Raw genomic sequence first — 27,527 nt, forward strand, 5'->3', positions numbered from 1 at the left:
TGTGGTGAGTAGGTCTTTATACACATTTTGGGGGCTCCGGTGCTCAGTCTAATAAACTGGTTCTCTGGCGTTAAAAGAGGTTCCCTTAGAGCTTTAGTTGAAAGCAGTGTTATCTAAGGTAAGAATTCCAAAAGGCATGCTAATTGAAGTAGAATGTGCAAAAAATTTTTTGAATGGCACCTTCTGATTAGTTAGCTTTCAAATATTACTTGATGAGTAGTTTTTATAGGAATACACGCTTTCATTGGTGAGTTGTAAAGTTTGAGTAATTGGATGCTCACATTCTATAGTTCTGATTTAATAACCATCAACCTTTTTTTTTTTTTTTTTTAAACAAATGGAAGTTGTCCTCACACATATACTTGAGCTAAAGAAAACCCAAACAGAGGAAGGTAACGTCGTACTCTGCTTCCCCTGGCAGGACTTAATTTACCCATGGGAGTCACTGTTGGTGTGTGAAAGTTGTATTTGTTGTCTAAGTGCCAGATTGTCAAGAGACTCTTCTCGGAAATCAGAAACTCGGTTTTCATTAGGGCAGGGTTGATGTGAGTCGCACATGTGTACAAAGCGTGGACGGTGCCAACCCTGTGTAACACATCTGTGGAGGGAGAGAGGTTTTTCACTCTCTCTCATGCAAACATTCTACTTCTGTAGAACTTCAGAAATTTTGATATATAATATTGAAGTACCTTTTTTCTTTCTTTTTACCAAGTATACTAGGCTTCTTTTAATTTAATTGTATGTATCAGCTTTTTTGGTAAAAAGCCATTCTAAAAAGCAATAGTCCTGAATTCACACCTTAGTAGTCAAGAGTATAGCTGAGTGACAAGACGATTCTTTTTCTTTCAACATGCAATTAATCTTGAATCTCCATACTCCCTTTTTTATTATATGAATTTTAATACTCTAATTTTGTGGTGTTGGAATATCCTTCCCTCACCTCCCTCTCCTCTTCCATGCTTATCAGTGTTTTGACTCGTGTGCATGTCAGCAATTCTCTTATATTCGAGTAGATAGTAGAAAAATTCTAAGGAAAGGAGGTTGTTGAAACTACTGGTATACTTGAGGAGAAATGTTTTTTCCTTAGAATCCTTTCTTACCGTATACTTACAAATCATGTAGGGTATCACAATTCAGTGTTAGAGTAGTCAACATAAAATTTTTAATCTTAAAATCATTTTACATTATTTTAATGTTATATGAGGAATAGTGCTAGCAATTTGACCCTCCTGGGTTTTTGTTGTTGTTTTCTTTAAGTAGAATGCAAGAGGCCCACCCTTACTTTATAAGAGGATCAAAAAATGTAGTGGAAACGTGTAACTTCCTGTTCAAAGGGTTACCTAGAAATAAAATTTCAGCATACTTTTTGTTAAAATATATGCATTTTGTTAATATACTTCCAGAACAATATGCATACACATTTTATTGGGTAGAAGATACCAAAAGAAAAACAAAACGCAGCGGGTTTGATCCTTCATGCCTGTGTTACCATTTTGGGACCTCAAACAGGGAAGAAAACAGAAATATTACGAAAATCATAACAGAATTTGTTGTTTGAAGAACATTTATAGCTTGCAGTTATTGCAGCAAATGGTTCATTTGTCTCTACTATTCTTTAGTTTTTTTCTCTGAAAATTCCCCAAAGTGGGCTCAATCCCCCTCCAGGTGGAAGGGTTAAAACATCTGCACCATGAATACTGGCAGCCTGTTGACAGAGGGTTACTGAAACCTGTCCAGAATTCTGGTTCACAGAAATAAACAGTATTATTTTATTGTTTAGCACAGATTTATTGGTTATTCATTGCTGTGCTATGCCCTGGGTCTGTGAAAATGAACAAGACATTGCTCTTAAACTTCTTGGCAACTGTTACCTAGGAGGGAGGACAGACAAGCCACCAGGCCACGACTGCAGTGTCATAAATGCTTTGAGAGCAGGCGTCAAGCTAACTTGCTGTAGTTCTTAGAAACCCAGTACAGCTTGCGCAAAGAAACCTGCTCTGCCCTTCTTACAGATTCTGCTTTTCCTTGTTTGCATGGATGATTATTAGCTCGTTTGTGTACGTTTCAACCTGCTAGCAGTATCATTTAGTTTAGTGACTCTTAAGATGCACTTACATTCTACGTTGTCCAAATCCTTTCTGAAGCAAAATGAAAGTTATACACAATAAGACACTTCTCTATCTATGTAGTTGGGTCAATGGAGGAATTTGGATGTTCTTGCTCTTTCTAAACGTACACTACATGGAATGAAAATTTGCAAAGCACTGATATGATAAACTACATTGGATTTGAAGGGTATGTTGACTGGCTTTATTCTGCTTTGAATTAAGACATGCCACAATCATAGGGTCTTAAAGTCGATTAACATTACTTTTAAATAACTAAAGATATAGATTAAGATGTAGTAGTTGATGCTAACCCCTGGAAATATCCATGGATGTGACGATTTCAAATACCTTATAACAACCAAGCATGTCCTCTGCTGTGTCCAGTGTCTCAGAAGGACCAATGTAAATAGGTGGAAGACACACCTCTCCGTTCTCTCGCATCTAGTCTTGTATCCAGATTTATCCACATCCACAAGTAACTACAGGACAAAGGAAGTCAAGTACAAAGTCCATTAGAAAGAAAAGGAGGGAGTGGCGTGTGTGTGTGTGTGTGTGTGTGTGTGTGTGTGTGTGTAGGGTAATTAGTGGGGTGGGAATGGGTAGCATTTGAAGTGGGTCATCAGGAGTAGATGGGAGTCCAGAGATTGGGGAAGAAAATTCAAGAAGAGAACACTGATCAAAGACATGGTACGTAGGGTAACCCTACGTCAGCGTGGGTCAACATTTTCAATGTAGACCTGATTTCATTACACATTTTTGTGTCTGTGACCAGTCAGAAAATTGACGGGTCAGAAATTTGAGTCCACAGTGAAATACGAAGTATCTGAACATCGAAACTTTGTTCTTGTTCCCTTGCCCATTGCTACTGTAACACTGAAAATGTGTGCTATGATAGATTGCATGGGAGTTTCGGAGTTGTGTAAAACTTGCTAGGAAGGACATTGTCTTCTTTTAAAGGAGACATTTATTTGGAGCATGTTGTTTGGTGTATGCCAAAAAACCAAGCAACAAAGCTTGCCCAGGAGTCAGGTACTGGACCAGGCTATTTCTCAGAGTGTATACCTTTTACACTCAATGATTTAAGATGATAGTATGATCCTTCTTTTAGTATTTATACTATTTTCTAGTGCCCTAGTACTCAGTTCACTCTTATGTTTTGATGTATAGCTTTTCTTGCCCATGTCACTCAGCTGTCACCTTCATAAAAGGTGAGGGGAAAATGATAAAGTCCAAATGTCTCTCAGGTATTTCTAAGGTGAGGTTTTGATTTGATAGCGTTTTACCTTTTTGTTGTTTTTGGAAGCGACAATAAGGTTAATAACCACACCTTCTCTTTCAATGAAGAACCACGGAAAAGAAAGCCCAGTTTAAATAGGTCTCTGGGGAAAGGGCTCGTTGCTGTGTTTCTTCTGAAGGGTCCTTTGACCTACAGGTTGTTGTAGCCACGTGCTCTAACTCTGCTTTTCATTGTGCGCCCCTTCCGAGAATCCTTCCTGTGCAGTTTCCTACCCAGCCAGCCCCAGCCTGGACTTCTTTGCAGACATGAAGAAACCGGCAGCCACTTCATGGTCACCCACCTTTTGGAATGGAGCAGGCAGATGGCAAGGTAGCTCTGTTCTTTGCATCGCACTGCAGTTGTGACAAAGGTGCAGCAACTTCGAGGATTATGAGGGACAAAGATTATGTCCCATAAAGGCAGGTGGTCAAGCACCCAAAAGATGTAGAGTTTTTAGTTCTGGGACCTTGAAGGAAAAGCAGCCAGTTGTGAAGTACTGTTGAGTACCATGGTGAAAATAAATCCCCTTATGTTTACAGGCATGTTATAGGTCATTCCCTTATCAAAAGACAGGTTTTGTGAAGTTGCAAGTAGTAATAATTATGAGAAATAATGCAGATTTTCACACCCAAAAATCCCTGAGTTACTGTCAAAAAAGGATAAGTAGCTGTGGCTGTCAGTGTTGCAGAACATAGAGTTGTTACTGTATCATGCGTATTCTTGAGCACAGTTTCATCTCTTGAGAATGGTTGGTGCTGTGCATTCTGCACATGGACCCAACTATATGTTGGAAAGGATTCTGCTTTTCAGTAGTTACTCTTAGAAAAGTACCCACTTTACACCCTTGTGTTGCGTAAGGAAAGCCTCTTTGCTTCTTCCAATAAATTGCTATCCCTGTTTTCTGTTTTAAGACTATGTGGCCCGAGAACCAGATGGCAAGGCAGACATTCAGTCTTTCCTGAATGAAGGGTGGTGAGAACTTTCTGTAAGTTGATTTGAAACTTATCCTACGTAAGGGTGATTTATTTTTTTGGTGTAGTGGTAGTGTCCTTAAAACGTTATGCTTTTTAAACTTTGTCATGTCACAGGCTACAGTCCTGAGGAGATCGGTATCATGACATCCCCATAAACCCTTCTGTGATGTGGTGACACATTATGGCACACAAGTTGGGAAGCACTATTGTAAATACTTTTGTTTTTTTAAATACTTCCCTTCCAGTAATTCTTTCACTAAATGTACATTGAGCCACCTGCTCTATACCAGTTGCTGGGCTGTCTTTCAGGGATGAAGATTTAATTTCTATTTTTACTCTGGTTTTGAGCTGGAAGACACCTCAGGGGTCTTGTTTTGCACCTTGTTTGCAGACATGCGTCAGGCCCAGAGAAGTGAAGGTTCTCCAAAGTTCTTTTGCTAACATGAGACCTGGCACCCGAGCCCATTCTCCTAACTCTTGGGAGCTCTTCCCTTTTCTGTCATTAAAGTACTAAAATACACACCGAATTAACTTTCATAAACTGTGTCTTTTACGGGGTCAGATTTCTTGAATCCTGCAGGATATGTAAGGCATCTAGAAACTGAACAGAGGTACGTGCATGTGGTATTTTAGTTGATGCACTGAATATAATTCACATCCTTGTGGATAATTTCAGTCTATATGGTCACTGTAGAAAATTTATGAAGTTCCAAAAGTACAAGTCAGAATTTACTCTGTCCTCCCCTGAAAAAGATACCTTTTTCCTCTGATACTTTTTGTTACAAGTTGTATTATCATTATATGTTGTTTTCATAATAGATTAAACATTGAAATATGTGGGGGTTTTTTCTTGACAAGGATTGTTTTCTCTCTTTTTGATTTTTTTTCCCATGAGTATATGGAGAAAATTTTTTAATAAACATAAAATAATGCATTCCTGATTTTGTTTTAAGACACGGCACATGAAAGCTGTTGTCTGCGTGTTGTTTTGTTTTGGCTTTGGGTTTGTATCTTTGTATTGATTGCTGCTGCCCTTTGGTTAGGGAGGTATAAAAATCAGGAATTCTACGTGGTTTTCCATTACAACTCCATTTCTCCAAGCTTTTATGAAGAGAAATGGAAGCCCAGAACCTAGCGAGGGCTGATGTCTCCAGCTCTCTTTTTTCGGGAGGTGCGGAAATGCTTTCTTGCCACCATCTAAAGCGGGCGATTTGGTTGCACGCTTCAACTAAGGAGCAGGAGCCTGAGTGGGGAGAGAAGTCCGAAGCTACCTTTCCTCTTTATGGAAAGAGGACACGTCGGTGTCCTAGGGAACTGATAAGTCAACTGCTTCTCTTCTTTCCTTAGCAAAAAGAAAGGCTCCCTTCCCGAAGAGGGACTAGGAGAGGACGACGACCAAGCCAATTGTGGGTGAGTAATTTTTCCTCTTTTCCTCGGGTCTGATTGCGGTGCTCTCCTGCCTTGCGAGGGCCTGGGTAAATACAGGCTCCTTATTACATGTGCTCAGAGATGTAGCTGATGGTAGAAGAGCACTTTTAAAAGGATTGAGGAGGCTGAAAGACGCTCGTTAGCGTGCACCTGGATCCTGCCATGACGTCACAGGCAGACCATAAATGGCTCTCCAGAAAGCACGGCAGCCTTTTTTCACCCCTTTCTTAACAATGAGACGTAGATTGGGCTTGTTCTCTATTCAAGCATCCTTATGAGTAAATGTCTATTTTTATGGTAGAGCTGCACTTTAAAAATAGCTCCAATCAGTGCGACTCTTTCCCCCCATATGTTAAAAAGTTATACATGAGTTAAAATATCTCAGATGGCTTAAATTCTTCCAGACACAAGGCACTTTCCTCTTTACTTTTTTTTTTTGGGGGGGGGAGGCTAGCGGAGTGGGGTGAGGAGGATTAAATACAAAGGAAGTCCCTTCTTTCTGGCCTCTTCAACCCTGTGTTTGTTCTTTGAGACTTCTTTCCCAGTCGCAAGGCTTTTAAACCAAGATTGGAGATATCTGACTGTTAAAAAATTCATTAATATTTGGCGGGTACAGTCTTCTTCCTGGAGTGATTGTTTATTTTTGTTGCTGAGAGCAATTAGCTAGAACAGTCACAGTTGCAGCTGTTAGATACTATAAGCTCCAGCGGAGATCACAAAAGGCCTTATGCACATTTAGAGTCTGTATTTGGATTGTTTTTAATGGGTGATTCTTCTGGAGTCTCCTGTGTTAGCAAATTCCGTTGGGAGCTCCTGAGCCACATCTGATGGCTGATGGGATCGTCAGCCTGCTGTGTTCGTCAGAGTCCTTTAAACACCGCGCTCTGTGCAAGCCAGGACGGCTGTGGCTGCCGCAGGCGGGAAGAACCGGTTCCACTCCTCTCTCTCCTCGGCTTCAGCGTGCAAACCTGCACGTGGCTCATCCCGAACACCATCCCGTCTTTCTCAGGAATGTGTGCTTTCGTGTAGACTCCTTTGTTGCTCTTTATTTGTGAGGCTTCAGATGAGCCAGTGTGAGAGGAAGAGGCACGGGTCCATTCTGGTACCTGTTGACGTACGTCTTTAGGAAAGGGTGGGTTCTTGGAGAATTTTTGCTCCAGTTTCATGCCTGACACTTCAGCAACAGCAGCCCAACTGAAGGGATTGTTTTACTGCTTTTATAGAGTCTGCACTTTCACCTTTGGATATAGTTTTGATTGAAAAGTACCTATGTGTGTACATATTTGATAGCATACAGCCTTAGAATTCACAATGTGCTTTTATGTACATTTTCTCGCTTGGACCTCAAGATAAGCTGTGAGGCAGGGAATTTTGTCTTGTCCCCATTTTGGGGAAGAATAGATGGTCTCAGAGTTGTTGGGTAGCCAGCCACCGGCTTACTTGATCACGCGGTAGCCATTTACTTTGGTAAATAAGAAAATAACATTTTGAGCATTTTACTGCTAGTTTATTTACCTGAAACAGGTTGATAGATTGGCTTTATTTTAAAGGCTGCTAGAGATTGCTATAATGCAGAACACTAGTTTATAGCGGTTTCTCTGTAGAGTGGAATCAGGATATGTTACTTCATCTGTATTTGGAGAAGTAATTTGGGAATCGTGGAGGGTTTTGGTAATCGTTTTACAAGTGGGAATCTAAAATGTACAGTGAAAGTTTGTTTCCTGCCAGCTAGCATAAATTAATTAGAAGTCATTACATTTTGATGAGATTTAGACACTTATATGAAGATCTATTTAGCGCAGCCTTTCAAATGGCAATTGATTGACCTGATGGCAGTCTGTTTCATCAGCCAGCTTAGATCTATGACTTAGGTGGAGTAGTTCTTCTTTTACACTCCCCAATACAATTTTTCATATAATTGGAGAGGTGTGAACACTAGTGGATTAAAAATTAGTTTGGTAATTTTAATGAAAAATTTCTGTATATATTTTATCTCTCTGGATGACTTTATTTTTAAATGACACTATAGTCTCCTAAAGTATCATGATTTGAATCGAGCACACCAGAATTTCAGCATAATGCAATGCTTTGTTCCCTCTTCCCTTCTGAAGATTAAATAATTGTAACAACATGAATTGTAGATGGCTTTCATATTCTTTCAAATTCTGTGAGATGATTTCTTATGTTCTTAAACCTTTTGAAAACCTAACCAATATATAGTAGGACACCCCAAACAGGGAAATTAAAGTATGTGTGTTAGACAAACTTTTTTAGTACTCAGACTTGATTATAAATACATTTGAGAGCAATTTGGCAGCATAATCTTAGATAAATGAGTTAAGGACTCAGCCGAGATCCAGATAAGTGAGATGAGGATGTAGAAACATGGATAGACGGGATGGGTTGGCCAGAATATCCGACCTGCGGAGTGAAGGCACCTGTGTGTGGTCCTTTCCTTTCCCTCGCAGTGAACAGAAGCCCCGCTGAGGGGTGCTGATGAACCAATGAGAACCCCATTAAAGACGACTTCGGGATAGAATTTTGGACAGTGAACCTGAGACTTCGAAGACTGGGCATCTATGTTAGCCTCAAAGTAGAGCATCAGATCTTAGCTGAATCATGCCTGAAGCAGATACTGCAACACGTATAAAATGTTTTGTCTTCCACAGTGGTTCTCAAGCCTAGGTGTGCATGACGCTCACTTTTGAACATTATTAGTATAGATGCTTGAGACTCAACCCTGGATTCTGGTTCACTGGCTCTAGGATGAGTCCCAGACAGGCTGCATACTAGACAGAGGTTTATTTCAGCCAAGATCAAAGACATACTGCTCTGGTGATTGGAATGAGCTGTAGAGGGAATAGGAGGTGTTCCTTCTCTGCCTTTTCTGTTGCATTCTCTTCAGGTTCCTGGAAGCCTGTGGCTGTCTATTGCTACCTCAGCTTCCGCCTAGAAAGCTTATATTTGCGTGCATATTTTGGATCAACTAACATGCTAAGTCCTTCATATGCAGTATGTCAGTCATCACGAGAGAGGTATTCTAATCCCTAGTTTCAGAGGAATAAAAAGAGACTTAAAGAGGTTAAGGAACGCATCCAAGGACTATAGGTAGTAAATTGGGGCTGCCGCTGGCTCTGATTTTGGAGCCTGCAATCTTAACACAGTATACAAGGTGTGACATTTAAGTTCGTGAACTGATCTTAGGAAAAGTGCCACAGACCTCATTGCTGAATATCACTACGGTCACCTTCGAAGTACTCCCCTTGGGAAGCTATGCACCGATGCCAGCGCCTAGTCCACCCTTCAAAGCAATTTTGGACTCTTTTTCTGGAATGGCCATCAGAGCTGTCGTCGTATTACCCTTGATGTCCTGAATGTCATCAAAATGTCTTCTTTTCAATATTTCCTTTACCTTCGGGTAAAGAAAGAAGCCATTGGGGGCCAGATCAGGTGAGTAGGGAAGGTGTCCCAATACAGTGATTTGTTCACTGGCTAAAAGCTCCCTCACAGACAGTGCTGTGTGAGCTGTGTGCATTGTCGTGATGCAAGAGCCATGAATTGTTGGCCAAAAGTTCAGGTCGTCTACTTTTTTCACACAGCCTTTGGAGCACTTCCAAATAGTAAACTTGGTTAACTGTCCAGTTGGTACAAATTCATAATGAATAATCCCTCTGATATCACAAAAGGTTAGCAATATCGTTGTAACAAGTTCACGAATGTAATTGTCAGACCTCGTATGTTCTGCGATGGTTAACCGTGGGCGGCCATGTTGGAAATATTTGATCTTACCATGAAATTAGGTAGTTTTGTTTTACTGCTACAGATACATCTCCTCTTGGACAAGAGTCCACCTGGTATTCTTCGTTTGTTTTTGTGAAGTCTGTAAAATACAGATAAGTTAGTTCATGTTTTAACTCATATTCTAAATGGGGAAATTCCTAGGGCAGCATCTTTCTGTGATTCAGCTGGTGTTTCTTTCCCGCTGTGTCCACCGTAGTACCGTGTATGTCGTAAGTGCTCAGAATAGTTGTAGAACACATACAAGCGATGCGTGATGTTTGAGGAGCTGTGGCTTACTCAGAATCAGGATTGGTGTGAGACCTAGTTTCTTCTTAAATTTATTTTCTCTATCAGGTAATTAGTGCTCATAATATCGGTGTTATCTAGACGTTTCAGGTTTGCTTGCTTGTTTTGAGGGTTGTCAGGGTTGAAAATAATACCTAAACTGTAAAACGATGACTCCAGGAAAAGGAACTACTGTGCTCCAGGAGAAAGCGCAAATTGACACACCAGGGACTTTTGCTACATTCTGTTTTTATTCTCCTTGGATAAGAAGGTCTTCTAAGTGTGAATGTTAAGTATATGAACAGTTGATGTTTTTTTCTCCTGGACAACATATAAGCTGGTCCTCTGTCTGAATAGTGTATGAGGCAGCAATGTAAAGGGAAGTTGAAATGTTTTTGGTTCTACTTCTCAGGGGTCCTAGGTGACCCATTGTTTGGTGTACATTTATTAATACAAGATTTCACAGCTCTTCTCATTTTTATGGATCTATGTTGGTGTTAATAGCCAGAAAACTAACCTGGCCTGTGATTTTACTCTACATAATGGAATATTCCCTGCTTAGCGTTTATACCTTGACTAATGTGATTCCTTCACCAAATCCAAGTCCTAAGACATTCATACAAGAATATCAGGATGTTCAATACAGTGTGTTAGGTCAGGCTGCTGTAACTAGTGAGCTTGTACACAGGCATTTCTCCCTGAGTTGTGGGGGCTGGACGTCTGAGATCAGGGTTCCAGCATGGAGGTGCTGATGAGGGCCCCCCTCTAGGTGGCAGACTGCCGATGTCTCATTATGATCTCACGTCATGAAAAGATAGCAAGCCAGCTCTCTGGTCTCTTCATATAAGGACACTGACCCCATTGGCAAGAGGCTACCCTCATGGCCTAATTAACTCCCAAATGCTCCACCTCCAGATAGCATCACATAGGGGATTAGGTTTCCTCAGGTGAATTTGGGGGCGGGGAGGGGGCATAAACCTTCAGTCCACAGCACACAGTTTGGGAGACTAGGGTGTATTTGGGCAGATCTCTTCTCTAAGTCACTGTCAGAGTCGTCATGTAAAACTGGCTTGTCATAGTGGCTTGCTTCTGTTGACTGTGCGCTGTGTCACAAGGCTGGGCATTTCACAAGGGTCATTGCAAGTTTTCATGATAACTGTGAAAGATGCAGAATGTTCTCCCTATTTTACAGATAGAAAAACCCAAGGCTTGGGGAGACAGTGTAACCCCGATGGAATAAAAATGTTTGAGCTTCTTTCATCACTGCTCAATAAACTGTAAAAAGGAGAGCTCTCCATCTCCAGGTAGGTAAATGATAAACAGTCCCCCCCACCCTTATCCACAGTTTCGCTTTCTGTGGTTTTAGTTCCCCATGGTCAACTGCAATTCAAAAATATTCCATGGAAATTTTCCGAAATAACAATTCATGAGGTTTAAATTGCCGCCGTTCTGCACCATCGCACATGGGTGTGAATCCTTCCTTTTTATCCTCCTGTAGGTGCTCCTGCCCATCAGGCCCTCGGGAGAATCGCGGTGATCAGAGCAGCTATCCTGGGATTGCAGTGCTCGTGTTTAAGTGCCCCTGTTTTACTTAATAATGGCCCCAGAGCACAAGGGTAGTGACGCTGGCAATTCAGCATCACTGCCAAAGAGGAGCCATAAAATGCTTCCTTTAAATGAAAAGGTGAGTACAGTAAGATATTTGGGGGGGGAGAGAGAGAGACCATATTCACATAACGTTAATTACAGTATATTGTCAATTGTTTTAGTATACTCTTACTGTGCCTCCCTTATAAATTAAACTTTATCATAAGTATGTACGTATAGGAAAAAAACAGAACATGAAATATATAGGGTTCAGTAGTATCTGCGGTTTCAGGCATCCCTGGGGGTTCTTGAAATATATACCCCATGCAAAAGGGGGGGATTACTGTATTTGGGAACTAAATTTTGGGACTGGAACTCATAGATTATTCCCTTTGTGTCTCGTGGTGCATGCATCTTCAAGAGCTGAGAAAGCTTGCAAGCTTTAACGGAACCTAGTTCAGATTAGTATCTTTATTTTTCTGCCGTTAGAGACGAGAGCATTTGTTATTTTGGTCATAAGGTGCTCCGTTGGCTTAACTGCTTTCTCTATGCAGAAAATGCTTATCACAGCAGTAGTTGTAACTATTTCTATTTGTACTGTTTCCTATTGGTCATGCATGTAAAGAGTCCTTGAGCCTGTGGATTAGTTGGTATAAATGCCTTTATTAGACAGTTGAGGAACTCGGGGAATCTTCCCAACCTCTCCCCTTCAACATCCCGTAATCTTGGTTTCCAGATTAGGTGGCTAATAAATTATCACAGTGCGTAGAGTGAGTATTGAGTTCTGTTCTCAAAGGTCTTGCGAGCCTAAGCACAGTGCATGGCTCAGCAGCACCGATGTCACCTGGGAACGTGTTACAAATGCAGACTGTCTCCAGTTCCCAACCTACTGAACCATAAGCTGCGTTTTAGCAGAATTCCCAGGTTGATCCATGAGCACGCCTAAGCTGGAGAAGTAGTAGTCCTCTAAGGCATGTTTCTCAAACTTCAGCCTGCTGAAGAGGGACCTGGAGAGTTTGTTAAACCACAGGTTCCTGGGCCCAGAGATCGACTCGGTAAGTCTGGGGTGCATGCATGGGGACGCCCTGTCTCTGGACCCCCTGGTGGCGTTGGGTGGATGGCCCCTGGTGCTGGGATAGTCCGAGGATCATTAGAGTCGTTGAACTCGTGAGGTTCAGATCCTGTGCAACCAGTTCTGGGTCCTTTTACCAAAGGCTGAAGGTGGGGTCCACAACAGTTCTACATTTATTTATTGAAAATTTTCTAAGGCAGAGGACTAAGGATGATGGAAAACTATTCTGGGGTCACTAAGAGAAAGGAAGATCTCTATCTATCTATACCTATATCTATACTTATATCTACCTATCTTATCTATCTCCAGGTAAATAGAATGGTAGAAGAATGGCTGAACAATTTCCAGTAAACCATTTAATGGGTTGATCAAAAGCATTGCCCTCTTTATCCATCAAAAAGAAAAAAAATGCACAGCTCAGCTTTTCTAAGGTTCTACTTCTTTCTAAGAAGTTGATAACGTCTCCTCCCTCCCCTTGCCAAGTATCGAAAACAGAGCCCAGAACCCAGCAGCTGACTTCGCCATCCAGTGTTCTCTTTTTAAATCTGTTTAGGGCAGTTTTTGTGCAGGCACGAGTTGGCCATCTACAACTCTGCCGCAAGGTGTTTTTCTGTGTTTGTCCATTGAGAGGATGTGCACCTTTGAAGCTTGCAACAATTCAGTTGATCAGTGTGGTCAGGAATTAATTGAACCCCACCGTGTAAGAATGCTAAATCTGTAGGGAGGTGGGTATTGGATGGGTTTTAGTAGATAAGTGTGTGTTTTTGACAAAATGAAAACTTTTTAAGTGTATTGTTTGTCATGATGTTTAAAAACAGCAGTAGCACTGGAAAATTCACACACATCCCCAAAGTAATTTTTTCTAGAGGATTCCCCCCTCAATAACGTTTAAGTACTTGATATGTCTTAAATGAAAATTTTAAAGAGTGGCTTCACTATTTGTGATGGGCGTGATACTCAGCAAACTCTGCTTTTTTAAGTTTGCAAATAGTCACGTTTTACTCATTTGCCCTCAGTTTTCAACTAACTCCTTTAATAGTGCAAAGTTACTCATTCATAGACACAGAAAGTAACTGTTGGGGGCGGGGGGTTACTGTGTAACTGATGTCAGGATTTTAAAAGCTGCACTCAATGTAAATTTCTTTCAACTCTTTGCTTCTGGAACAATATAAGAATTGAAAAAGTCGAAAGAATATTTTCTGGAAAATATGTTTTAGGAACGATTTGAATTTAGTGTTCATTTTGGACATGGCATGTACCGGGGGTGCCAAAAAAATATATATACAAGTGGACACTTTGGTCAACGTTGCTCAAGCAGTAGTTCACCGTAATCAGAAGTGTCTGGACGCTGATGGTAACTACTTTGAGCACCTCTTGTAATTACAAGTCAAACATGTGTACACATAATCTGTATTCATCTTTTGTTATTGGTGTATATTGATTAGTACAATTTTAGTACAGTTTTTCCTTCTTAAAATATATATACATTTTTTTGGCACCCTCTGCATACGTCCTTAACTATATGACCGGGTATCATATAGTATCACAAAGCCGTCAGATAATTTCAGAAGTTTTATTTGCAAGAGCCCATAGGATTAGAAAAAGAAAACCCGTGTTTCATGGAGTATTCACTGTTAGCTTTGCACTGTGTGAGGCATCTTCCAGTTCTATAAAGTGAGCTGTGTTTTCCATTCTTACAGCTGAGGAAACGGGCTTCAATCAATTCCCAAGATGTATTTTCAGATCTGAGATTTAAATTGGGGTTAGAACATGCACTTTGGAACCCATTCTCAACATGTGCCTTATTTTGTTGAGAGCTAGGTAAAATAGGTTTGCGTTTATTGTGGCCATTAAAAATGAAAATGCCTAATGCCTACCTCAGGATTTTAAAGTTTTAAGTATGTATTTTCTTTTTGATCCTCATAATCTTGGGATATGGATAAGGCAGATGCCAGTGTACTCATTTATAGATGGCATGGGGGTGATAGGTAAGAATCTGAAACCTGGTGAGGTTGAATGACTTGCTGAGCTTAACAAGGCTAATAAATGGCAGAGCCGCAGATCAGACACTCGTGTTGACTCCACACCTGTGCTTTCTCTCAGGCCTGCCCTACCAGTTTGTTAAACGTGTATTTAAAAGAGGCTGGGGACATCGTTAAGCAGCATATCTAGGATTGTAGCATTTCATAAAAAGGCTTGTAAAATCTGCCTTCTCTTCTACTTCCCTCCTCTCCTTTCCCCTCATCGTGTAGAAACCAGCACCAGCGGGAGGCTGTGTGCTGCTGCAGGCCACCTGGATGAAATGTGTTCATACTCAGAGTCTAATCGAATAATTAATACCATTGTCTTCAGAGCTAAATTATCTTAGGAAAAAGGTTTTAAATGCCCCGCCCTTTTTGAAGGGGACCCTGTTTTCTAAGGTCTTGCTATTCTGCAAGTATTCTTCCCAGTGGCTTGGTCGTGCTTTCCGTACAAGGGTGTTGATCTTTTGTCTTCCAGTGGAGCTTCATGTTTACCTCATGAGTTTTTTGTGTACATAAAAAGGAGCTCTTACCATGTGAATATTTTTAGCCTCTTTGCTGGAGAGACATTTGGAGTTTCAAGGTATTATCCCGTGTCCACGTATGTCTGTGACAGTGAATGTTGAAAGGGTTACTTTGTTTTCGTTCTGACCTATCAGGCCCTCATGTCTGGCTCTCTCTAGTTGTGTGTGTGGGTCTGTTCTTCCGTCTGGTCAACCCCGGCTTGGGGAGTGACTTGTCAACCCTGCCCTGAGAGGCTGCTTGAGAGGCTTGGCAGACTCTTGGTCCTGCTGTGAATCCCTCAGGCTTGTGAGGGACGACAGATGGTTGAGCGAAACTCGGAGCCACCTCTCTACGTAATGATGACAAATGACCAGCCTCTGGTAAGTGGAAATCAGAACCCATGCACCTTTTACTTCGGATAAACAGGACATGGAAATAAGCACAGCGTGAAGCAGGGGGAGGGACACCTTTAATAACTTACCAATGTGTCTTTGTGGGTACTTTTTGTACTTATTAGTAGGAAAGCTCTTCCTGTATGTACTTACCTGTAGAGTCACTACGCATAGACTCCTGGGACTGAGCAATAATCCTCTGTGCCCTTTTGGGTATGAAGGATCTCTGTAAAGGCCGACAATGTGAGGCAGGATCCAAATACGATGCAGAGCTGCGTTCTGTCCTTTAGGAGCAGCACAGGGCCTGCCGGGCTCACTGCCGCTCCCACGGTTGCCTGCCTCCCATAACTCGGCAGCCCGGGGGTGGTGGCACCAGGCTTTTGTGCCTGGTCTCTACTAGTTGGACCTTTGGCACCTGACTCAAAAGAAAGTCAATCTGTAGGCGCCAGGGAGTGACGTGGGCCAGTTACAGAGTGGAGGGCAGAGAAGCAGATGGGCCGAGTCGCTGAGTCCCAGCCATCATGGCCCAGGAATGAAGACTCTTGAACTTGTGTTGCCTGGACTCTTGGTAAGACCCCTGTCTTCCTCCTCACCATTTGTTTATATCCTTACAGTGACAGGCCCTTATGTAGGCTGGCTTACGTGAGATCCTGTCCATGGGACTGGAGGACAGCAGTTGAGAGGACAGTCAGACAGCTCGGCTCAAGGCCAGCTCTGCTTAATCCTAGCTGACGGGGTCTGGGCTAAGGTCCTTACACTCTGTAGGCATCAGTTTTCTTACCTGTAAAATGGGATAACAGCACCTGCCTCACAGTGTTGGAAGAATGAATATGTAGCGGATGAGGCCCTTGGCATGGTGCCAGGTACATGGCACATCCTTGCAAAAGGTTAACTGCTGCTGTTGTTGTCATAGTTATCACTCAAAGGAGACTAGTGACAATACTGCCCTTTGCTGAGAGAGTACAAAGTCCCAAGGCTGTCATCATCCAGTTCTTGACCTCTGGTGTGATTGTGATGGGGGCTTTGAACAGTGGTGCTAAATCCCACAGGGCGCTCTGGCTTTCCCTAAGTCCATTGCAACTCTGACTGATGCCCTAATGTTTGTTACAAACCTGGGGCTGATTTCAACTGCACCTTTTTGAGAGAGAAACATCCAGCCTACAGAGGGAGCCCCAAATCCCATGAGTCTCAGATGACTGAGGGAGATGTCTTCCTTCATGCGCATTTTAATTGTCTCTGTGTCAACCAATTATAAAAAAAAAAAAAAAAGGACTTTAATGACGTCCCTATATATTTGCCCAAATAACTGTGGTTGTTCACTGAAATAGAAAACACGCTACCACCATCTTTTGACCATATTTCCTCTGCTTTGGTGAGTAAGGCTCTGGGTTCACGCCTGCTGGCGCCTGGACTGGGAGAAGGTAAGCAGACATGGCCTCTTATCTCTGGACTGTTCCCCTTTGGCTCAGTGCCCTACTGCTTGTGTACAGGAAAGAGAAGTCAAAGAATTATTAAAGAGAACTTCCCACTGTAGGTGCTGTGACCTCCTTCTCTGACAGCCCACTTTTTAAACCAGCATCTTAATATTTCAGCAGATGGTGCTAAGGTTTGTTACCGTAGCCTGCAGTATTCCCAGTTCATTCCCACACTTCTGGATTCTTTGTAATTAGCTCGCAACATGGATGAAACAGCTCAGATGTAGCCTAACCCCGTGGAGCTTGGAAAAAGAGAAGCATCTGGTGAAGAGAGCGGACTGGTCTTGCTTTGCTTTCAGGGGGTTGCCCCAGAGGTGAGCTCTGGGTAATTAACGGTGGCCCGAAGTCACTGCAGCTGTGTTCTGTTGTCTATCCTGGCTACCCGTTTGCTTCCAGGAACAACTCAGGTATTGATTTTTCATTTAGAAAGCCCTTTGTCATTTTTGTCCCCAGCCTAGTTGTCTTGAAAATTCACTTTCACTTCTTGGTTTGTTATTAGGTCGTTGTCTGTGTTCCTGGTTTTGCACACGTGTCTGGGACATCTCCTGTGGAAGGTGTTAGAATTTCAGAAAAAATACTGAGTTAGAGTTTGTAAACAAATAAATAGTATGTTCTTAGGAAAATCTTGTAAGACTAAATTGAAGGTAAGTACTTCACCACATCAGGTCGGGGATACTGTGTTCCTAATGCTACAGTGACTTATACTTTCTTGGGAGAAGGAACTCCTTCTTTCAAAACCCACTTAGCACCTAAGTAATGCTGAGCCCATAACTTTTTCTTGGTTGGTTTCTCAGCATCACCTGCAGAGACCTCCAGTTTTTTAAGGCAGCATCTTTTTTCCCCTGGATGTTGCAGCTTGGGTGAGGCATGTTAGATGGCCCTCCTGGGCTCACAGGAAACCCCACAGGTGGTTTTTGGGACCAAAAGTACTCGAAAAGTGGGAGTTGTTACAGCGTTCCTAACGGTGGGAATAGTGGATGTAGAATGCAGTAACATTTTTTCTACTAAGAATTTTCCTTGTCTGTAAGTGTATGACTTAGAAGAAAGTCTTGAAAGCTATCTTTTCTTTTGGTGACTTCTTCCCAGCCCACCCTTGTTACTCTAACAGAAACTATGCTCTTAGCAGGAACTTTGCTCATAATAGTTGTTAAGCACATGTTAAGGACTTATTGTGACCCAGACACTGTTAAATGACAGGTGTATTTTCATTCAATTCTTACGATAACTCTGCGGGTAACTCAGCTATTATTTTAATAGATGAGAACCCTGGGATGACCCAGATGGTAAATGGTAGAACTGGGACTTAAACCCAAGTCCATCAGACTTCAAAGCCTGGCATTGAGACTAAATGAAAGAATCCATCTGCGGTTGCTTTCCTTAATGCCCCTGTTTCTAGTCACCCAACTTTCCTTCTTTGTCAGTTCGTCATTTTGTCTCCTCTTGATTTATGGACCAAACAGCCCCACTGTACACCCCACACGCTGTGGAGCCAGATTGGGAATGAAACGGGGAAAAGCATCAGATCTGAGTTAATTAACTTTGGAAATATATGGTTTGTTACTCAGGGAGAAAACTCCTTAGCACAACAAGGTCAGAATATCAAAGACGAGTGAGAGTGGTTAATGAGAAGGAGAAGCATTGCTGTATCTAGTGGAGAGTTGCTGTTAGCAGGTCAGAAGGTAAATACTGCTCCGGCTTTCTGCATACGGCTCAAATAACTGGCTGTTACTCTCCTCACCTGAGAGGTTATTTATCGTCAGAGGAGTGAACACATTCTTTGAAACGGGGTCTCTGAATGAGTGGGTAGGTGTCTTTGCCTTCATCCTTATAATCATCCTCCGCCCTTACAGTTACTTGAGATACCGCGTCTCAAGGGCAGAATCGGAATGTTGTGCTGACATTTTGACAGAGCAAATATCTGAGGTTCTAGCCTTGGTACCTAGGATTCCCCTCCTAAATGTTAAGCAAATTCAAATAGCAAAGGTACTCCTAAGGAATCCTTCATGGCCAGATGGATCAGGGATACATTTCCAAAATTAGTGCTGCACAGAGAATTCTCTCTCATGGACTAATTCTTCTCCCCTCTCTGAGGACCATCTGTCTCATGGGCAGAAGAAAAATAGGCATCTGTTCAGATCTGCAGGGTTGCCACCTGGACCCGTTCCTATAGTGTTTCCAAGTGGAGGGTTGTGTTGTCTTTGGGCCAACCTGGAGCCTTAAATACTGGGTCTTCAGTGAAGAATTATAGAATCAAGACAAAATAATTTTGATCCAGAGCCTGGTTTTGTAGAGCAAGGATTGGTGAATGATTCATCATTCTAGACCAGAGATCAAACTTTTTCTGTAAAGAGCCAGCTAATACGGCTGGCAGGCCATGTGATCTCCGTCACAACTATTCAGGTCTTCTATTATAGCACAAAAGCAGCCATAGATGATATGTAAATGAGTGGTCATGACTGTCCCAATGGAACTTTATTGACCAAAAGAGGGGGCCAGCAAGACGGGCCACAGGCCATAGTTTGTTGACCTTGTTCTAGACCACAAGAATTCAATGTAGGAGATTTTTCCTTCAGAGGATTTGGATTTGTGCTGTGTAGTCACGGCTATTGTGGTGAAGTCTACACCGTTGAATTCGTAGATTTTTTTAAGGGAGCTTTGCTCTCTACCTCCATGATGATCACTATTTATTCATTGTTTGGTTTATTTGGAAGTAATTTCATCATCAACACAAGCTGACACCGGAGGATCCCATGCTGAGGTTAGACCCCCAGGAGATGCCTTTGCTCGTCCGTCTGAACACATCCACTTCGATATGTTGCTTCTAAAGTGAGTGTGACGAGCTGGGTCCTGGACGTCGTTGGGTGTACTGCGTGAAGGCAGTCGTGTTGAACAGATTATTATTTACTTCTAGACTTGGCCTCCATGGGGGTTGGAGTTCTTCCTCATGAAACTAAGAACTTCCTTCTAATGATGGCTGTGGGTGGTTCAGCTTCTTACAATCACCGTGATGGGTTTAGGCCCAGTAACTTTGTTCCTTTGCCTGTTTTGTGAAAGGATCTATTGAGGGGAAATGGATGCAGATGTGAGCCACCAAAATAAACGCACTGGTGACAGAACTAATGTTTCCTGTTTCTTGGATGGTCTTAAATTCTTTCTATGCAGACTGATGGCTAACTGTCTAGGCAAGTGAATTAGAACTTGTTTGCAAGCTGGAATGTGAATACCAGTTGAATATTGCAGCATTATTTTACATTGTCTGCTCGCTTCATTCTCCATGGGGAGGGGTTGTAATTGTGGCCATCTGAAAATTCTGCTTTACAGTCCAATTTAAAGCAGACAGTGCCTTATTAGTGCAGTGCTTGCCTTTTTATTTGTGATCGGCACTTGTACTAACCTCCTTGCCAGATGATTAAAAAGAAGTATTCATATTTATGCATTCTTTATTTTTTATTGGGGAACCATGTGTTTCTCCAGGCCCCATCAGCTCCAAGTTGTCCTTCAGTCTAGTTGTGGAGGGCGCAGCTCAGCTCCAAGTCCAGTCCCCATTTTTAATCTTTAGTTGCAGGGGGCACAGCCCACCATCCCATGTGGGAATTGAACTGGCAACCCTGTTGTTCAGAGCTCGTGCTCTAACCAACTGAGCCATCTGGCCACCCTGCATTCGTTTTAAGACCTTTGTTTTTTTTCAATTGGATGAGTCAAACATTTGGGCAACTACTTGTGTCCCCCTTAAAATAAACATCTCATCAATAGAGATACATGGAAACCTTAAATGTGTATTGTGCTACATGCACTCAAGAGTTTGTTTTTACTGGGAGGTTCACTGTCAAATAACAGACAAGAATGAATGAGAAATGAAGAAAGTAAACTGTAGTGAGGTAGAGGGATGGATACTGGCATGCTTTCTCCCATCTTATTCCTGGTCTAGTGAACCGTGAGCTTCCAGGCACCTTAAGTGACGTTAATGGAATTTATACAGTAGTGTCATGAAAAAATGGTACACGGCGCCATCACTTATTATGCTGTCATTTGCGTACTCTGTTAACTTATTGTACTCACAGTGACAAGTGTTTGTCAAGCTCTCAAAGGCACCATGCTAAGGTTGCTAGCCAAGAGCAGAAGAAATAAAGAAGAGAGTGGAGAAAATTAGGTGACTGTAGTTTATTTTCTTTAGTATTTTCTACAGGATTAGAGGAAGTATTATGACAAAAGGGTACATAATATATGAACATGAGTACATACAGTAGGATTAGCTTATGGAAAATAGTTCATCTTTTTCATGTGTGAGATTGCAGGGCTATCATGATGAGATCCTCCACAGCTTCTTACGGTGATGAGAAAGACAAACAAGCAAGCAGTTGCAATACAAAATGGTGACGGGGAGTATGTCAGGATGCTGCAGAGGACCGGGGGGAACTTCTAACTTCAGCTTGAAGAGACAGCGCTATCTTCCTGGCAGAAGTAACATGTAAGCTGAGACGCCGAAAGGTGAGGGGGAATTAGCTGGGCAGAGTGGAAAGCAGGGAAAGCCATGCCGTGTGCAGAGATGAGAAAGAACGCTTGTGAGCTGAAGAACTTTCCAATAGTTCATTTTACCTCGAGTATAGGGACCGGCGATTGAATAGAGAGAGGCAAGAGGGGCCAGATCTTGATAAACCATGTTAAAAAGAGTAGGCCTGTTTTCCAGGGCCAGTTGGGATCCTTGAAGGGTTTTAGGCAGGGGAGGGATGCAATTAAATGTGGTCATTATAGAAAATGCGGACGACGGATTGGGTGAGGGATAACATTGAAAGCATGGCGATCAGCTAGACCCGTGCTATAAAGCAAATGAAAGATAATGGTATTGAATTCTAAAATCTGCCCAAATACGAATTAGTGGCTGTAGAACCTTTTTTAAAATTATACTTAACAATCAGAGCAAAGGAAAAGTAGGGGTTTTGGGTGATGGTCAGATTTCTAAATTGGTTTTGCCAGACATTCTGTTCATTTGTCGAGATAGAGAGCAGTGGCAGAAAAACAGCTTGGGGAGGAGGAAATGAGCTAATGGTATGTTATCAGAGCCATTAGAGATGTTTGGGAAGAGGCTTTAATTGACAGGTGTAAAAAGTACATTGAGAGATGGAATAACAGACGAGGCTTGAGACCGAGTTAGCGAGGTCTATGAATGCTCTTCCTGAGGCCGGCTTTGCAGATGTGGACTGGTGACCGAATCGGAGCGGTATTTGAAGGAGGAGTTGAGTGAGATGGGCGAGGACTAGAAGACTTTAAGTGGCCTTTGCATTAGGCCACGTGAGAGGAAGGGAAGGTGCCTGTGGAAATGGAAGAGGCTTGCCAGGAATATGCAAGGGTAGGCGCTGATGGCATTTGGCAGTGATCGGAAGAGTTCAAGACAATTCCAAAGCGTATACAATTGGCCCAACTGTACCTTTTCAGTCTCACCGTATACTTTCTTCCTCCTGCTTACATCTCAGCCAGCCCTGATCAGTTTGCGATTTCACTAACATGAGAGCTTCCTGGTTTTTGTGTGTTTTCCTCTATATTTTCTCCATCTTAAGTGCCCTTGTTCCACTTAACAAACCCCAATGAGCCTGAAACGGAGAGTAGCATTTCAATAAAAAAAAAGGAACTTTTTTCCTTCCCAAACTTGAAGTGCCACCTTCTCCCTCTCCAATCCCCCTCACCCCCATTGACCTGAAATCTGTTGTGATTGTCCCATGGCAGATACTTCATGGTTACTGGTCCTCACATACGGCTCCACTGAGCTTTAAGCTCAGTCACAGTGTGTATTTTGATTTACTCATGGCTGCTTCTCTTCCGTTGTACCTACTACCCGGTTCTCTGTGAAGATGGGCATGTGCTTAGGGGAGTCAAACAGGTCGGGATGGAATCTGTACTATTTCACGTACTGGCTTTGTTACCTGGAACAACTTATTTCACCCTCAGAAATTCAACTTCCTGTTTGTAAAATAAACATAATGAAATCTACCTCATAGGTTCCTGGTGAGCAATAGGTGAGATCCAGTGTATCCAGTTTAGCACAGTGTTTGGTACATGGCCGCTCCGTAATGGAGCGCGGCCACTAACAGCTTTGTGAATATCGGGTTCTGTGGGTTACGTCACAAAATGACTACTTGTAAATAAGAGAGAACACCTATACTAATGGATGTCTCAAGGTGTATGAATGATGGGACGTCCAAATGATGGATTTTAATAATTTTCCTGTACTTCTAGAAGAACCAGCAGATAACTTGAAACTTACCGTCGGAGCCTTGTAGAGAAGATATCTACAACCATCAGAAAGCCATCCACGTTTCACTTGGGATTAAAGCATTGCCCAGATGTGGGAGAACCATCTTGTTCATACTACAGAGCATCTGCATTCCTCCCTCCCGTCTTACAATGTCAGGAACGTTCTGGAAACTTCATAGAGGTGCCCTAGAAAAGCAGTATGCCTAAAAATGTAGCAAATCTGATGGTGATTGAGTTCATTTAAATTTGTTTATTTAAAGAATGCTTAATATTACTTATTTCTCGTAGTTATACGTAGGTATGCTGATTCTTAAAGGTTTTTTAAGATTTCATTTTATTTTTCTTCTCTAGGTTAGTTGCATGGATTCTATAGACATTTGTTTCAGATTTCACCTATGTGTTTCACTAGAACAGGTGAACTCTGCCCTACTTGAATAACTAACTAGTAGGATCCAGGTTATAAGAAAAAAAACAAAACACCCCTTTTTTTCTGTCCACCCATTAGATGGAGGTAAACTCACGGATACAGTGAGTCTGTGGTTCCTACCTTCCTCGTGGTTGTGTGTGTGTGTGTGTGTGTGTGTGTGTGTGTGTCTGTCTGTCTCATGGTCTGTAGATATTCTCCACATCCCCAAAGTTTAGCGTCTAACAATTATCCTGAAGTGAAATCTGCTCATGTTTTTAATCTGCACACGCAGTTTCCCATTACAGTAAAGCTTTCACCGTAGAGGACTAGTGATCTCGTGTACTTCAAAATGATTGGTGATTAAAATCACCCTTTTTGCAAGCAGCTGCCCACTGCTGCTCTCTCCACAGAGGATAATAAACCACCATACGCAGAAATGTTAAGATGCTACTTAGACCGTTAGATTTTAACCGCTTCACGTGGCCGAGGCACAGGGGTCTTGCGAGCCCCAGTGCTAGTTATCTCAAACTTGGTAATGGGCCTAGCTTAACTCAGTGTTCCCTGGGGCCTGGGCTGCCTCCTGCAGTGTGATGTGAAACTTAATTGTAATTTGTTGTGACTGGTCCCTAATGCAAGTGTTAACAGTGGCTACTTGCCATGAGTAGAAAAGTGAGAGTACGTGTTGTTTATCCAGACAAGAAGTGATACCAAAATGAGACTGGAGGTGTGATTCTAATTTGCACCTCCATTTCATTTGCCTGGAGGAACTACATTTCTTTGTCATTATTTCTGAATATATATAGTGACAGGGGAAGGCTTACCAAATGCACTGCTAACAGATGTGGCAGTCACACTTCTGTGCAGCCCCTCATTTTGTTCATTCATGCTTTCTTCAGATCACCCTGTGCTTTGGAGAAAAGGCCCTTAGCAGAATTGCCCGAAATATCAGCGAAGTAGGAAATAGGAATTATAATGCCAGTGAGCATTTTGAAATGTGCTCATCGTCCTATATTTTTTCTATAATGTAATATTGTACTTTACATTTGCACTATGCAAAATATCCTTATGATAGAAAAGCAGGAAATAGTGAAGAGTGCGTGACAGAAAAGATATTAAAGTATTTGTCACTTTTAAGTGGCCTATTCCAGAGATTCCAAAAGTTTGTTCCATGGAACGAACGCTAGTCCTCCAAAACATTGCACTTTATGAAAAAGAATCAGGGGTAAAGAGTTTTAAGACTATTCAGAACACATGTCAGAATATTAAAAGCTCAGAGAAATTCTGCAGAAAAGTACCCCATTTAACATTTGTTTAACTCTGTACTTCCCAGTACTTAATTTGCTCAGAGGAAACTTGTTCCCCACTTAGTGAATTACACCTTTAAGAACGCCAACACGATCTGATTGTTGGGCTAGACATTTCTTGTTACACCAGTCAGCTTTTGTGTTCCTGCATCCTTGGACAGACAGTAGTGTATTCAGGTGTCTGAGCAAGGTGTGCAGCCGTTTTTCAGTAAGAATATTCATGATATCGTCATTATTTTTGCTGTTGCAGTCGACTTTAAACAGCTCTCTCCTAAAGACAACCAATGTGTAAGTTCAGGGAATGAAGTACAGTTGGAAGCAAGCCGAGACCATTGTATTTCTCCCTCATGCAGTCGAGGAGAGAGGGCCAGCTCCTGCTAGAAACCTCATCTTAGCAGCCGTGGGAGGCTTCGCTGGTCAGATGCTGAGAAATGCTTTTACCCTGTGGTCTTAAGTATTAGAAAGCCACGTCAGAGGTTTTCAGGCAAATTGAGACGTTTCTTCATATCTTGCATTTACTGTGTATTGTGGGAATAAAGCTTTCGGAGATGCACGATCAATTAATGCCCTCCTTCCCCTGGTGACTTTCAGCAGTACCCACAAATACGTACTTTGAGTCAAGGAAAGACGTATTGCACTCAAAGAACTGCAATCCAAACGGAACTGCATTGCCTTGTACAAATGCAGGGCTGGAAAATGTATTTCTCGTGAATCAAACAGCTCTAGCCTTGCCGGCTGGCACTTAATGACTTTAGACCAGGGGTGTCCAAACTTTTTTCAACGTTTTTCACCAAGGGCCATATGCGGTAAAATACACAAACAGCCGGGCCACTCACTCAAGGTGAAGTACGTATTGTCTCACCTGGTTTATTTAAGTAAACTAAATATATTTTTGGAATTTGATGCGGGCCGCAGTTGGCCCACGGGCCGCACTTTGGACACCCCGCTTTAGAGTGTGACCCACATGTTGGTTTTCTTACTGTCATATGACAGACATGTCACCCCCACGTTACATCAGGGGGGCGAAAATACAAGCAGCCTCCATAGTGATGTGTGGAGCTCGGGAAGAGTAATGCCTGCCGTTTTGCTCTGGTTGCTGTTTGGAAGTATATACCCCAAGGAGCTGCTTTGTGAAGAGAATGGGATTCAGAGGGGAAGCGCCCAGATGTAAGAAGTCACTGTTGAATCAAGAGATCATGGGGAGGCATCCCTTTGCCTGTGTGACCAAAATATTGGACAGGCATAAAAATCACGGCCTTGTCTTTGGAAAACTTAGCCTTTGTAGCGTGAAATTCACACTGGAAAAGTAAAAGGATTAAGCCTCTCTCAGGAGAGCTGGTAGGAGGGGTCTTCTCACTTGCAAAGGACATTGTTGTGCAGGAAATGAACACATTTCACTCGAACCACGTGTTCTGCACTAAAGAATGAGGCGAGCAGAATGCCACCCCAGGCACAAACAGACCCGCAGATCTCTTAGGGTCTGGTTTTCCCTGTGACAGAGCATTTCTAGCAAAGTAAGATTTCCCAGCGTCCAGTTCGCGGACTTGCTGGCAGGTTTCAGATACCTGTCTGGCCTCGTTGGGGGACTCGGAGGTGTAGGGCGATATACTCACTAACTGGTGCTGACAGGTTATTTTATCTTCAATTAAGTTGTAGCATGCACCAAGATCAGATTGCTCTACCTAAATGAAAGGTGTTCTTTCTGTTGCGATATGTGAAGCAGGAGAGAGGCTCAGCAGAGTTGGACCATAGCAGTCAGAAGCTCTTCCGCTTCACACTGACCAGCCAACAAATCAGTGAAGACCCGTCGTGCTTCCACTTTGTTCTGTGCTGTGTGAGCACGAGCTCCTCAGCCCAGCGCGAGGGGCAGAGAGTAAGCACTGACTGGATGGAACCTGCCAAAGGTCGCTGAGGTAATAGGGCAGAAACAGTTTTTACCAGTAAAGGATGACGTTGAGCCAGTGGGCTCTCAAATCCTACTTTTCTAGTATAGACGCCTGTGAAAACTTGGACCCATTAATTTTCTCCCCTGCCAGTGATCCACCACTGTTACTCAGGAGCTTGCTGATTCAGAAGCCACCGAGGGAATGAGGAAAATGACTCAGTAGGTTGATTCATTCAGCAAGCCGTTCAGTACCTGCCATGTGCTGGGAACTGGAGGTACCCTGAGTTGTGCACATAGCCCGATAGTGGGCGACAGTCCCGGCTGTGGATTATGTGGGTCGGTGACTTACTGGTAACGCAAATACCCATCTAACTAGTAAGACAGAGCCCCTTGTGAGAGCGAGTCCCCATTTCAGTGATGGGTTCAGAGAACAAGAACAGCATCAAGAATACAGAGGACGTCACGGGTATAGGGAACAGGCATTATCTCATGGGCGGGGGTGGGGAGAGTGGGGGCTTTATCATCACCAAGATCTTTTTGTTCTTGGATCAAGGATCATTTTCTAATAAAGCAGATAGAAAACCCAAGGAAGAAGACAAAGGGATGGAATCTCAGGGCTTTTTATGTATTCTACAATATTAATTAAAAGTATATGTTATGCCAGGCTCTGCCCTAGAGCCCCGGGGTACAGCGAAGAGCTCAGGCATGGTGCTCAGGCCTCCCTGATGAATGTGGGAGGAATAAGTCAATCATCGAAGTCATCACCCATTGATTGATTGTG

The 27,527-nt window shown here is 42.5% G+C and overlaps 1 long non-coding RNA gene across 6 annotated transcripts; it reads left to right on the top strand.

The window, feature by feature from the left end:
• Positions 1-5,705: 5,705 nt before the first annotated feature.
• Positions 5,706-27,286, top strand: LOC109458610 (uncharacterized). Of its 6 annotated transcripts, none has more exons than XR_002139262.2 (4): positions 5,706-5,768; positions 11,044-11,155; positions 11,350-23,332; positions 26,585-27,286. It is a non-coding gene; the product is annotated as an uncharacterized LOC109458610 (long non-coding RNA). The 6 variants fall into 6 exon arrangements; XR_012495684.1 differs by having other exon boundaries at positions 11,350-21,390; positions 23,134-27,286; XR_012495687.1 differs by having other exon boundaries at positions 11,350-21,370; positions 23,134-27,286.
• Positions 27,287-27,527: the final 241 nt, after the last annotated feature.

The sequence above is a fragment of the Rhinolophus sinicus genome, linkage group LG04 (genome assembly GCF_036562045.2).
Source record: "Rhinolophus sinicus isolate RSC01 linkage group LG04, ASM3656204v1, whole genome shotgun sequence".
In the NCBI taxonomy this organism is placed as follows: Eukaryota; Metazoa; Chordata; class Mammalia; order Chiroptera; family Rhinolophidae; genus Rhinolophus; species Rhinolophus sinicus.